Raw genomic sequence first — 12513 nt, 5'->3', positions numbered from 1 at the left:
AAAATGATGCTAGTAAAAGATATTAAAACATGCTCTGTGTTTTTACTGCAGTACTGAAACAAGATTTTTTTTTTTTTTTTTTTTTTTTTTTTTTTTAAATTGATGGTATGTTTACACATACAGAGATTTTCATAAGTAATAGCAGACAAGCAGAGAGCAAAAATACCACCAAGGCTTTTCTGAAATTAAGGCACTTCTCATCTCTCTGTTCAGGAAGAACTTCACGATCATATGTTTCTCCATACCATTACTTTAAAACATAATTATATTTCCAAACTACAGTACAACACTTTATTGTCATAACAAAAAATACTAAACAATGTCAAGTTTTGCTTGACAAATTTTTGGTTCTTCAGCCCAACATGAAAACAAGATCAGTTCAGAGAAGGTATTTTTATACATTTAATACACAGTACACAGGAAGGCCCCAGATAAGTACTGAATTCTAACAGTCTTCATGGAAAATATTGTTCCAAAATCTCAGGCTTAAGACCCATCTAATTTGTGGGGGGGAAAAGAAAACCAAACAAAAAAACCTACCAGGAAGGTCCAATGGTTTCTAAAATTTTGTTGTGGTGTTTTTGTGCTTGAACATATAACAGAAAGCAGGAGGAAGAAAGCCTATCATTATAGTACAAATTTTGGAAGAAAATGAAGGCTCGTTACCTTAAAAATTAAAACGGTCACCAGAGCAGCTCTTCAAAGAAGTATGACTCAAAATATCAGAAAGAAACCCCACAGTGCAGAGAAACACCATCAGAAAGAGGAATCCCTCCAAAAATGAATAAAAAATTTATCTGTCATTTGGTTCAAATTCAGTTTTGAAGAATAAGCAAAAAAGAGGAAGAATAAGCCATTTCTGAGACACAAAAGAGGAGGAAAAGGCCTAATGGTTACCAAATGGGTTAGCAGATCATTTGGACAGCTTGAAGTTAAAATTGTAACATATCAAAAGGTCATAAAAGGTAACACAAATTTCAGTGCATGAGAAACCAAAGAACATAAGAACTATGTTAGAAAAAGTCTCCAGAGACTAAGTACAAATAAAATACCTTCGTGAATGCCCAACTTTTTCCTATATATTGTTTACAAAATTGAAATGTTGAGGGAAATTAAAAGGTAAAAGAGAATCTGACTGCAACAGAAATAAGTGTGCCTACATATTGTGACGCTTGAAATACTTTTAGACTATTTTTCAATTTGATAGTATAAATAGAACTTGAAAATATGTATAAAAAAAGCAGGCCCTTGGGCCATAACTTCAGAAAAAGCTTAGATTCATTCAGACCTAAAGTCTAGCTAGGCTTACAAAGTCAGGTAGTGATTTGTTGAAGAGACAAAAATAAGCTGATAGAACCTAGTTATTTTTTATAAATTGCCTTGCATATAACCCCTAATTAGTATAATGTTTTAATCCCTTAATTTTTAACTTAGATTTTAAAAGAAAATAGAATAAAATAGCTAGTTCCAAAGGTATTATTACAAAGCCAGGTGGGGAGGGGCTATATTTGTAGCTCCTGGTTCTGTATACTGAAGTTACAGGACAGTATGCAGCTTAGGGATTCAACCTTCGTGTAAAGGAAACAATCAAAACCAAAAACCTGACCCAAAATGGATTAAAGTGCTAAGCAGCTAAACAAGATGACAAACCCAAGCAGGTTAAGAATTTAAATGGAGATGGAGGCACAATCCATATATAAATTATCAGCAGTATAAAAGCCACTTAGTTTCTATAAAGAAAGTGAGCCATCAAAGTAAAGGAAAAACACTGATGTAACAGCTCAGCTGTAAATAAAAATATAGACCACCAGAGCCTCCATCCTTAAATCCAGAGACCAACAGCAAAAAGAGAAGCCATGTAGATTAACTGATCTCAGAGGCAAAGGCAACCACTCATGCCTTCAAGGAAACACAAGTAGACAACCAATGAACTAAAGTGTATTTTCCATTTTTTTCTACGCCCCATGGCTAGCTATCCTCTCAGCACGTACTGTATGCAGGCAATATGAGTGTATTCTTTGAAATGTTCCCTAACATGCATAGCAATTAACAGACCAAGCAAGGCAAAGGCTCGGCGTGCACCTGCCAAAATAGTAACAAGATTGGGTGTTCGGATTCATTAACTAAGGAAAATATGAAACTGTACAGAAGGGATGAGCTCCATCTGAATGAAAATCAAAACAATCTGCTGGCATTAAGAACTATCTTCGATACACCAGAAGGCTGTGCTGCCATTCAGCGAGACCTGGACAGGCTAGAGAGTTGGGTGGAGAGGAACCTAATGAAGTTCAACAAAGGCAAGTGTAGAGTCCTGCACCTAGGGAAGAATAACCCCAAGCACCAGTACAGGCTGGGGGTTGACCTGCTGGAAAGCAGCTCTGCAGAGAAAGACCTGGGAGTTCTGGTGGACAAGTAGATCACCATGTGCCAACAATGTGCCCTTGTGGCCAAGAAGGCCAATGGTATCCTGGGGTGCACTAGGAAGAGCGTGGCCAGCAGGTTGAGGGAAGTTATCCTCCCCCTCTACACTGCCCTGGTGAGGATACACATGAAGTCCTGTGTGCAGTTCTGGGCCCCCCAATTCAAAGAAGACAAGGAACTACTGGAGAGAGTCCAGCAGAGGGCTACAAAGATGGTCAGAGCACTGGAGCATCTCTCTTACAAGGAGAGGCTGAGGGAGCTGGGTCTCTTTAGCCTGGAGAAGAGAAGACTGAGAGGGGATCTTATCAATACTTACAAATACCTTAGAGGTGGGTGTCAAGAGGATGGGGCCATACTCTTCTCAGTGGTGCCCAGTGACAGGACAAGGGGCAACAGGCACAAACTGAAACATGGGAAGTTCCATCTCAATACGAGGAAAAACTTCTTCACTTTGAGAGTGACAGAGCACTGGAACAGGCTGCCCAGGGAGGTTGTGGAGTCTCCTTCTGTGGAGATATTCAAACCCACCTGGACGCGACCCTGTGCAATGTGCTCTAGGGGAACCTGCTTTGGCAGGGGATTGGATTAGATGATCTCCAGAGGTCCCTTCCAACCCTAACCTCTCTGTGATTCTGTGATTCTGTAAAGTGGCTACAGGAAAATCTGAAAGCTAAAGACTGTGGAAAAAACAACAGGTATCAAACAGCACATGGTTTCGGATGACAGACCCCGAAGTGCTGAAGCCATAACCGTATACCCTCAAGCACAGGGTAAAACAGACTGGCAACTCTCAAACCATAAACAGCAAAGTTCTCTCAGGATGCTTCCAAATCAAAAGGGAACTAAATGCAAAATATTAAAACAAATGTTTCCATGTTTCTATACAAGGACTAAAAATATAAAATAAAATGATGGGATGAGGATGCATTATTTCAAATGAAGATGCCAGAGTAAAAGATAAAGCAGAAGCTTGGTAGAAGGGAAACAATGAGGTGTTCCCTAAAATTTAGGCACAATGTGACAGAAAGACAAGCTAGGCTTGGGTTTTTTTACATGATTCCTCCAGCCGCTAAGTAATACTTCTGTCCCTTTGCACTTCACTAAAGTACATCAGATGGGAGAAATAGAAATACTAGAATCGGAAAATTTTCTCTCTTGCATCATTTTTCAGCACTGAATTTCAAGTCATAAGAGCTAGTAGCAATATCAAGATATCTGGTTTTTATGGCACTCATCTGGGCCATGTACAATCTAATGTCATACGGGTAATTAATCCTTTAAAATAGTTTCTGCATAATTTGGTGGCTGCACTAAAAGAGCATTATCAGTCTCTCATATTAACTTGAACTGCACAGCAATATATACAGAAAATAACATTTTAGATGTTGATTTGTGAATAATTAACGTAATGCATTTTCAAACAGTGAATTTTCAAAGACAGAACATGCACCCCCTATAGGAAGCAATCAGGACTGCTGCATTATGAAAGGTGCTATATGAATTTATAAACGGTCAGCTTTATTTTTTTGTACATACCCATTTACAGTGACTACCCTTTCAATGGACAGACTGACACTGAAAGAAAGGTATAAAAAGATGTCCATGGGAAACAATACTTTTTGCAGCCTGTGCCAGTGGTACACAAAATTATGACTTAAGCTAATCCTCCAACAGGTAACTGCTAATGAAAACTGACAGTAAGCACACACAAATCAAGAGAAAATATCTAAAAACAATTAAAAAAATCCCTTTTAAATAATTAATTAATGAAATTCACTACTGCAATACAGTAAAAGCTTAAACTTATTTAAAACAGCTTTTGAATTCAGTCCAATAAGAACATCACATTTATACAGAGCTTTTAAGTCCTTACACAGGATCTGAAACGTTTTAACAAGGAGACTAAAATAAGAGTGCAACTACTAAAAAAGAACAAAACCCCAAAGTTTCTTTATGGACATGCTGGTCTAGCATTATGTTAGATCAAGGATGGACTACAAGTTTATACTAAAAAAAATACAGCAGAATTGAAAAACAGAGAGGAGTGCAAGATGATCAAAAGGTACAACACAGCTTTTCTTCAAGAAGAGCTGAGGACTTTTCAGTGTGAAACAGACAACCAGGGAGAAACATGCTAGAGGTCTGTACACTGACAGGACAAGTAGCAATCGTCCCATGATCCAATGAGGGAAATTTGAGTTGGACACAAATTCTTCTCACTGAGAGTAGATAAGCACTGGAACGTGTTGCCCGGAGAAAACATATAACCTCTGTCATTGGGACATTTCCAAAACTAGATTGGATAAGGCCATCAGCAACCTGATCCATGTTTGACGTTAGTCCTGCTTTAAGCAGAAGATCAGACTGAACGATCTCTCGAGGTGCCTTCCAACCTAAATTACTCCATGATTAGTGATTTCTTCTAGGACTGTTATTTTTTTATCTTGTAGATGCTAGCAATCTTCTCAAGTAACAAATGACAGAAATGAGCTCTCAGAGGAAGAAAAAATAACCAAATGTTTAATGGTGGACCAAGTCTTATATCTTGCTTTGGATCATGCAAATACTTTCTATGACTTAGAAAAGAGAACATTTAGTCTGTGATACTTTCAAAAATAAAAAATCAGTACTGAACAACCCTAGGGATTACGCAGCTGTGCAACACAAGAGGAAGGCTTACTCTCAAGTTTTCTCTCCTAGGTCTGTAGCCAACAAGAATCTGGGGGATCAGGCTGTAAGATAAACTGCTGCTTTTATTACTCTCTCAGGGAGCCTGTCTCCTACCACATACAGCAAGACACCTCATTCACCCCCACACCAACCTTTTCATACTATTTAAGTCACCTCCATGCATCTGTCTGCCAGCTCCCTCCTGGACGCTTCCATCTCTCAAGCTGACCCTTTGTACTCCCTGACTGCATTTATCTACTGGCAGATAAAGACCGGCAGTGGGGTGTGCAAGGAGATGAACAAAAGGAGTGGAGGTATCTTGATGATGGGCTGTGGTAAAAGCTGCAAATCCAGTTTAAGAACTGGCCTGCAGTCACTTGTTTCTTATGTTCCACTTCAGAAGGAAAAAAAAAAAAAAATGTCTATTTTCAGTGACCAAACTGAGAATTATCAAGTCTACTTAGATTTTTTCTCTCCTGTTATTGAAACAAGAATGTAAGGGGGCAGGGAGGCCTTCAAATAGTATCTGTCTCACCGTGGACTTAAAGCTAAAAGCATAAAAAAAAGCAAGGAAAACCAAATGTGACCAATTAATAAGAAATAAGCCCAATAACAGAAAATGAAAAATTAATCACATAATGTAAGTTACATTGTTAGCTTTCTTTTGGTAATAATGTACATTGATATTAGTTGCACACATTTCCTGAAATGAGTTTTCATAATCAGCTAACATAATCAGTAAGAGAATATATAAGCAACAATATTTTTAAGGTTAATACTGCATTTTTTCCCCCAATGTATCTCAGAGTTTCCTCTTCATTTACCTGCCAAGTCAAGAGTTCAGCAAGTCCAAGTCTTCCATGCAGCAGCTGACGATAAACATCAAAAACAGGACTGCATGTCCTACACTGCTGTGGAACAATGGAACTGAATTAAAGCTGCCCCAGAACCCTTAAACAAAATTTCCTTCCTTTCAAGAGCGTTTGTTCCTCTGATTAATTTCCTTTTCCACATATACTAAAATTGTTTCAACAAATGTTGATAGGTTCATATTAATATTTTCTCTTGATATATGTATTAGGAAGTGGTAAAAAGTTTTCTAAAACTAACCAGCACAGAAGTGGAGGCAGTAAAAGCTTATTTTATGTGTGATGTTAAAGACAAGGGTGAGCCCTTAATTCTAAATAAAACTGAAAAGGTAATAGATTTTTTAAAAGAGGAAGGTGGCTGAAAGAGAACATGTTTATAAATCTTATTCAGTGGCATTATACAGTGTCTTGAAATGATTTGATGGAGCTATTCACTTAAGCAAAACAGAACTATTGATGAGTATATACGCATAATAAAAGCAGTACTTTCAGAGATACCTGCAAAATACCGAGGTGGGGGATATGATGACTTACTATGATTAAGAATGACTCTTTAAAGAATGCTAGCAATTTTGTTACACAGTAGGGTTTGGGGGCTTTGTTTGTTGGCTTTTTTGGTTGTTTTTTTTTCAGTGCATCTGTAAATGAATGTTTTCAAAATATCATATGAGATGTTACTTCCATATAAAGTTTTACAGAACAAACTAAAAATGGAAATCTAAACATCAGTGACTGCTGAAAAAATGGTATCCTGCAGCATGATTTCTGTCAATGAACACGTGATGCTCAGTTTCTCCTTATAGTCTTAACTACAGTCTAAATTCCTCTCTTCAGCACTGTGACAGTGCATACCTATGCGAAGTCTACAAGTGAGTTAGATTTTAATGAACTCAATATTACATGAAAAATATTTGACCAATATATTCATACTGTCTCTTTCCATGTTAAGTGTCAAGTATCATAAGATGAAAACTTGAGTGTACATCTTAAGGATGAAAAAAAAAGGAAATTCTCTGAAGATTGATGTTCATGACAGACTACTAGTTCAAAAAGTGAAAAACAGCAGAAAGAATTGAGAAATGGGAGGATGCAAGCAGCAAGTTAAACAAAACCAACATACAGGTTGATTATGCTCTGACAGACCTATATTGTTTCGTACTATAAAAAAAAAAAAGCTCTTTACAGATAACTGATCAGGATCATGAAAGAATTCAAATCTTTTGGCAGAGGTATTAATAAAGAAAAGGAAATATACCCGTTTAGTAATTTTTAATGTAAGGCACACATACTCATAAAAAGCATTCAAAACTATATCGGAGCAGTGTCTCATAACAGTCACAAGCTATGCAAATATATCAATGAAACTCATTACAGTGAAGTAGGCTGCATGAAAGTAGAGATACAACAAATTTTTCTAGAAAAGTTATCCCAAGCACGAACCATTAAAATAAGAGTAACAACAAAAATCTGCATTATTCTCCCATTCACAACCCATAGAACTCTGAAAAAAAATTTGTAATTCGCAAAGCGTCCCTTTCTCTCAGAATCACATAGCTTTAAATCCAAGCTTTAAAAAAGCATTTTTCAAGGTAAAAAGAAAGCTCTGAATATAAGACTGTATGTTGTTTTACAAGGCTATCCCCAGCAACCTCCATTTAAGAAGATATAAAACCCCATCATTTTAAGGCATAAAAGGTCAGATCTTACCTAGCAGTTGATGAAAACAACAGCAAACCAGATTTTCTCTATTTCATGCCAAGTATCCAAATATTAAAGTCATTTGCAAAAAGCTGTACAATTTCTTCTTCTCTGCACTAAAAAGCAGACTTAACAATAGTACAACATGCCTAACAATTAATTCAAATCTCTCTGTGTATAAAAGGACAAATATTTAATTAACACTTAAACAGTCCTGACTCACAATATAACAGAAAGCACTGAAGAATTACATGACAAAGTAATGATCAAGCCTGAATTTCCTTAGGGGTCTGACTCCATAAAAAGAGAATATCACCCAATAGCACCAGTTTACTATTACCCCAATATTGCTAAGTAGCACAACCTCCTTCCCTTTCTCCCTGTTACCTGACAAAAACCTCTATGAAAGAAAGAGGTACAGACAGGACAGACGTATGCTTCCAATTCTTCATTACTAATTTTCTCCCTTAGAATAATGAAAATCCACTATTTTGAGGTTGGGAGTTTAAAGATGAAAATGCCATATTACGAAGCTAAGATCAGCTACTAACAGATCAGTACCAACAAGAAAAAACAATACAGTCAATATAAAACATTCTTCACTTCTTACAGATGTGAATGGTGAAACTCAGGCCTTGAACTAAGTTTCTAAATGAGGAAGGAGAAAAAGCTCAAGTCATGAAAGAACACGTTTTTAATTGAGAAGAGGCACCCAGATGTTCTATATAAAGATGACATTAGACCTATTTTACAACAGCTTTGTTGTCTGATGCTTAAACATTTGAAAATTATAGGCCAATAATATGTAAGGAAGTATCGCTGTTCGATGCTCTGATTATCTAACCACCCAGACATTTATTTCTGAAAATAATACAGATTTTCATGCTGTTAATGAGTCTCAATGGACACAAGAGACCTGAGCTTTCTGGTTACTTTAAATAACCATTTGTCATTTAGTCTTTTTTGCATGTTCAAATTTGTAGTTCCAATTCATGCAAATCAATTCATAATTCTTTGCATGGAAATCTGTCAGCCATTCTTCTGAAGTACTGAAGGAAATCTGAGTTCATCTCTAACCAAAAAAGAGCACTTTAACCTCCATGCTTAGCAGTTAGAAGGTTTCTTCAGCTCAGTAACAGACAAAACATACCAAAGGCATAACACAAAAACTTTAACTAAATCAATCTGTGTTTCTTTTTCATTTACAGCATTTGGATTTTCATATTTTCAAGCTATCAACATCTCAGTTAAAATATCATCCCATATTACTGCATGGCAATTACATGATTACATGATCTAACACACATGCCTCTCTCTGGGAGAACTGCAGGTGGAAAGACTTATCCACCAGTCAGAACAGCATCAAAAGGGAGTGGGAGGGAGAAAAGCATGGAAACACACACACCCAAGCATAACAAAAGTAATTGCTGCTATGTGAGTATTTTCGCAAGTGTTGAATTCGAACAGGACCCCTGTCAAATCTCTCATCTTATTCATAGTTATTTTTTTATAAATTACTATCATAATTTATTTGCAAGAACCAAGAACAGATCTTATACATTTCTTCTTCAGCAACAGTAACATGAAGAGACATACAAACAAAAGACATGTTATGTTATCACTTTAGTGTTAACCATCAACAAAATCAACTGTACCATTTATTGGCATAGAGGAAATACCCTATGTATGTTCCCTTAACTAAAAATGGAAAATTTCAGTTAACGTAATAATACAGATATGATGACCCAGTTACATTTTTCATTGTCAACATGAGTAATGATGGCAAAAAGATAAAACATCTTAAATAAGTCACTCTAACAATGAAGTCACAGCTGTATTTTTCATAAAGATCACAGAAACCTAGAAACAGTTACATCAACATGATGTTGGAATGTTTTTATTATTTTTACAAATACTGTGTGTGTATCTCTACTCACTAGTTTATGTTGGATTATGAAAAAAGATCAAACAAGGGGAGGAGGAAACAAGTGGGAAATGCAAAGCAATTATCCAAATAAGAAACTAGCAGAATAATTTCAGCTAAATTAGTACTTACATGCCTGGCAACAATAAAGATATTCAGATCTTATGTGAAAACCAAAAAGAGACTAATATCAGTTTAACAGTCACTGCTGGAAAGGACAGAGTGAAAAGGATGCTTGCGATGCAAGGCCATAGAGTTTTCATATTAGGACACTAGTCTCACAGTTTCATACTTGTAGTCTCCAATTTTAGGACAGCCTGGAATAAGGGTATCTACCTGAGTAGTGAAGCTTAAGCTTAGTAAAGCAACACATATACAGGACTGTTTTAATATGGTTTACCAAAAGTTTTGCTTTGCTCAGTGCTTAATATCTCCCTTTGGCAAACAACTACCACAAGAAGTGATGTAACACTACTGAAAACTTATTTTGTCAGTAGCTTCTAAAAGAGGCCTTTACATGTGTCAAAATAAAAGGACCCCTCAGATCAACAAAGTTAATCAGTCCAGGGACTACTGCTGCTACATTCCCAACAACTATTGGAAAAGGTGAGACTTGGTTCCATTCATAATGAAGCGCAAGAAATAAAGGTGTTACCTGAAGGAAAATCCAAATATAGTTCACCTGATACCTTTCATCATACAAAGAAAAGTATTTATTGTTAGTTATCCACGCTTACAGAACTATTACTACAAAAAACACTGAATATAAGAAAAGTAAATACTTTCATAGGCATCTGAAATGATCTTTCAAATAAGATACTACCCATAAAGCCAACCCACCAATACTGTAAACAGTATTTTGAAATTATTACAATATGGACTCTGGCTGTATCAAGGATAAGGTATAACACTGTTCTTTAATTTCACATTTCCTGAAGTACAGTGTTAGCTTTTGCTGTCTTAAGCAGGCTTGGTCATTTTGTTGTCATGCAATAAAAGCTATTTTCTTACACTGTAACCAGTCATGCAATTCCCAAAAATTGAGGTCCACACAGATATTTACTGGAATAGTGTTATTTTCTTGAATTGTCTGGCAATAAAGCAGTGTATCAAAACATGTCAAGTAATTTTACAAAAATAAATTTAGCTGATATAATATAAACTAAAAAAAATACAATACATAAACCATGATCGAGATGAGGGGGTGTGGAAATAATCAAAATTTGAACATTCTTTAAGGTTATGTCTAACAACACTTTTTCAATTAGGTGAAAAAAAGAGCATGATGCACTACTTTAAAAGTTTAAATAAACCACAGATCATTCCAAACTAAACACTGAAAAATCATTTAATCTACTAACCTGTCTGAGGTTTATTCATATATCATAGTTTCCTTGCAATCAATTTTAAATAGCTTGCAATAGTGAAATAATACTTTTTGACAACCACGTTCAGAAAATTACAATAAACTAATATTAAGAAAGTAAAAGCTTTAATCATAACCAGAATCATTGGACAGGTAAGGAAAAACTATATTTAAGAACAGAGAAAATGCATACAGAACCATAATTAAGTAAAAAAATCAAAAGTAATGATCAGATGAGCAAGGACACAAACTGCAGACCATTACCTCCCAAAAATTCAGTAAAAAATACATTTTTGCAAAGAAATTGCAACATGCAACAATGACAATGCAAACAAGGCATTATCTGACTTCTATTTCATGGTTCACTTCTGCCACCAAGGCCAACAACTGCCATCATACTGACTACAACAATAACCTTCTGTTACATACAGTTTAACATCTTCTGCTCCTCCTTCTACCTAATCACCATTTTTCGAAGACACCTGCTACAAAACAGGCTGTCTTACTGTCTGCCAGAAACCTCTAAAGCCACCTTCTGTGTGCTCTTAGCTCTGTTCTTTCGTACGAGAGCACCACGGGATTCATCTGTATAGGAGAAATTAAGATTTGCTTTTTAAGTTCACAACAACTTAGCACAATTACTGCAGGTAAGTGTCTTCATAATTTATATGTGGTGTAGCTTCCTTCGACAGATTACACTTAATATACATGCAGTTTTTCTACCTATCAGTCAGTTTGAGAACAACTAAACTACATGGATTCATTCCCTTTTTCCTGATAGCTCCCAGGTTTTTTCCTCTCTAACCCCAAAGTTCGTTCTAGAACTAAGTCTTACAGTACAATTCTTGTTGACTTTGTGACGTAGTTCGGGATAAAAAGTGTATCCATACACAACTGACAATTATGATACTGGTTATAATTCTATTTTAACATGTAACTTCCAGAGTACAGGCAAAAGCAAATATCACCCCATCATAAGATGCAGAAGACAATAAAAGACATAAAAAGGACATGAAAACTCTAATTGATAAATCAAATTTTCTTAACTAAAATCTCAACCTGCATCAGGCAGAAGTCTGCCTTGGCCAAGTGAAGGAAACGCTTTGCTAAACAGAACTCATCAAGAAGCAGACAGGTCCAATTAGGCAAGTGTAGCTTGTGAGTATCTACAGCTCTCCTTCCAAATATTTTACTTAATATTTACCTGCATTTTTTTTTTTTGTCAAGGAACAGCTAATTCATTACTGAAAATGAAGAGTCAGGCATGAAAGGCTCCACATTTTGCATAGTTATTCCAGTATCATTCTTGGTTATCCGTCAAAAATCTAACACTGTTACATAGCATGTCATGATAAACTATGAGACACTCAGGTTTTTTTTTAATATTGTTTGATCTTCACATACACTTAAAGAATTTGTGAAAGTGGTACAGAAATATGTACACATGACAGTTACCATCAAAATAGTTCACGTTTTCACTGAGATTAAAATAAAACTATGTAGTTCAATGCTTAATCATTGTCAGACGAAATTGAAAGACAAGTTTACTAATAATAGCCTTCCAC

At 35.9% G+C, this 12513-nt stretch overlaps 1 protein-coding gene across 1 annotated transcript in view; it reads right to left on the bottom strand.

Annotated features, from left to right (window-relative positions):
* The window catches only part of CTTNBP2 (cortactin binding protein 2), a 90440-nt gene that overhangs the window by 58057 nt on the left and 19870 nt on the right, over nucleotides 1-12513 (bottom strand).

Source organism: Nyctibius grandis, chromosome 5 (genome assembly GCF_013368605.1).
Source record: "Nyctibius grandis isolate bNycGra1 chromosome 5, bNycGra1.pri, whole genome shotgun sequence".
Taxonomy (NCBI): domain Eukaryota; kingdom Metazoa; phylum Chordata; class Aves; order Nyctibiiformes; family Nyctibiidae; genus Nyctibius; species Nyctibius grandis.
Note: the sequence above shows the minus strand (reverse complement) of the source record. Positions and strands in the feature narration are given on the sequence as shown.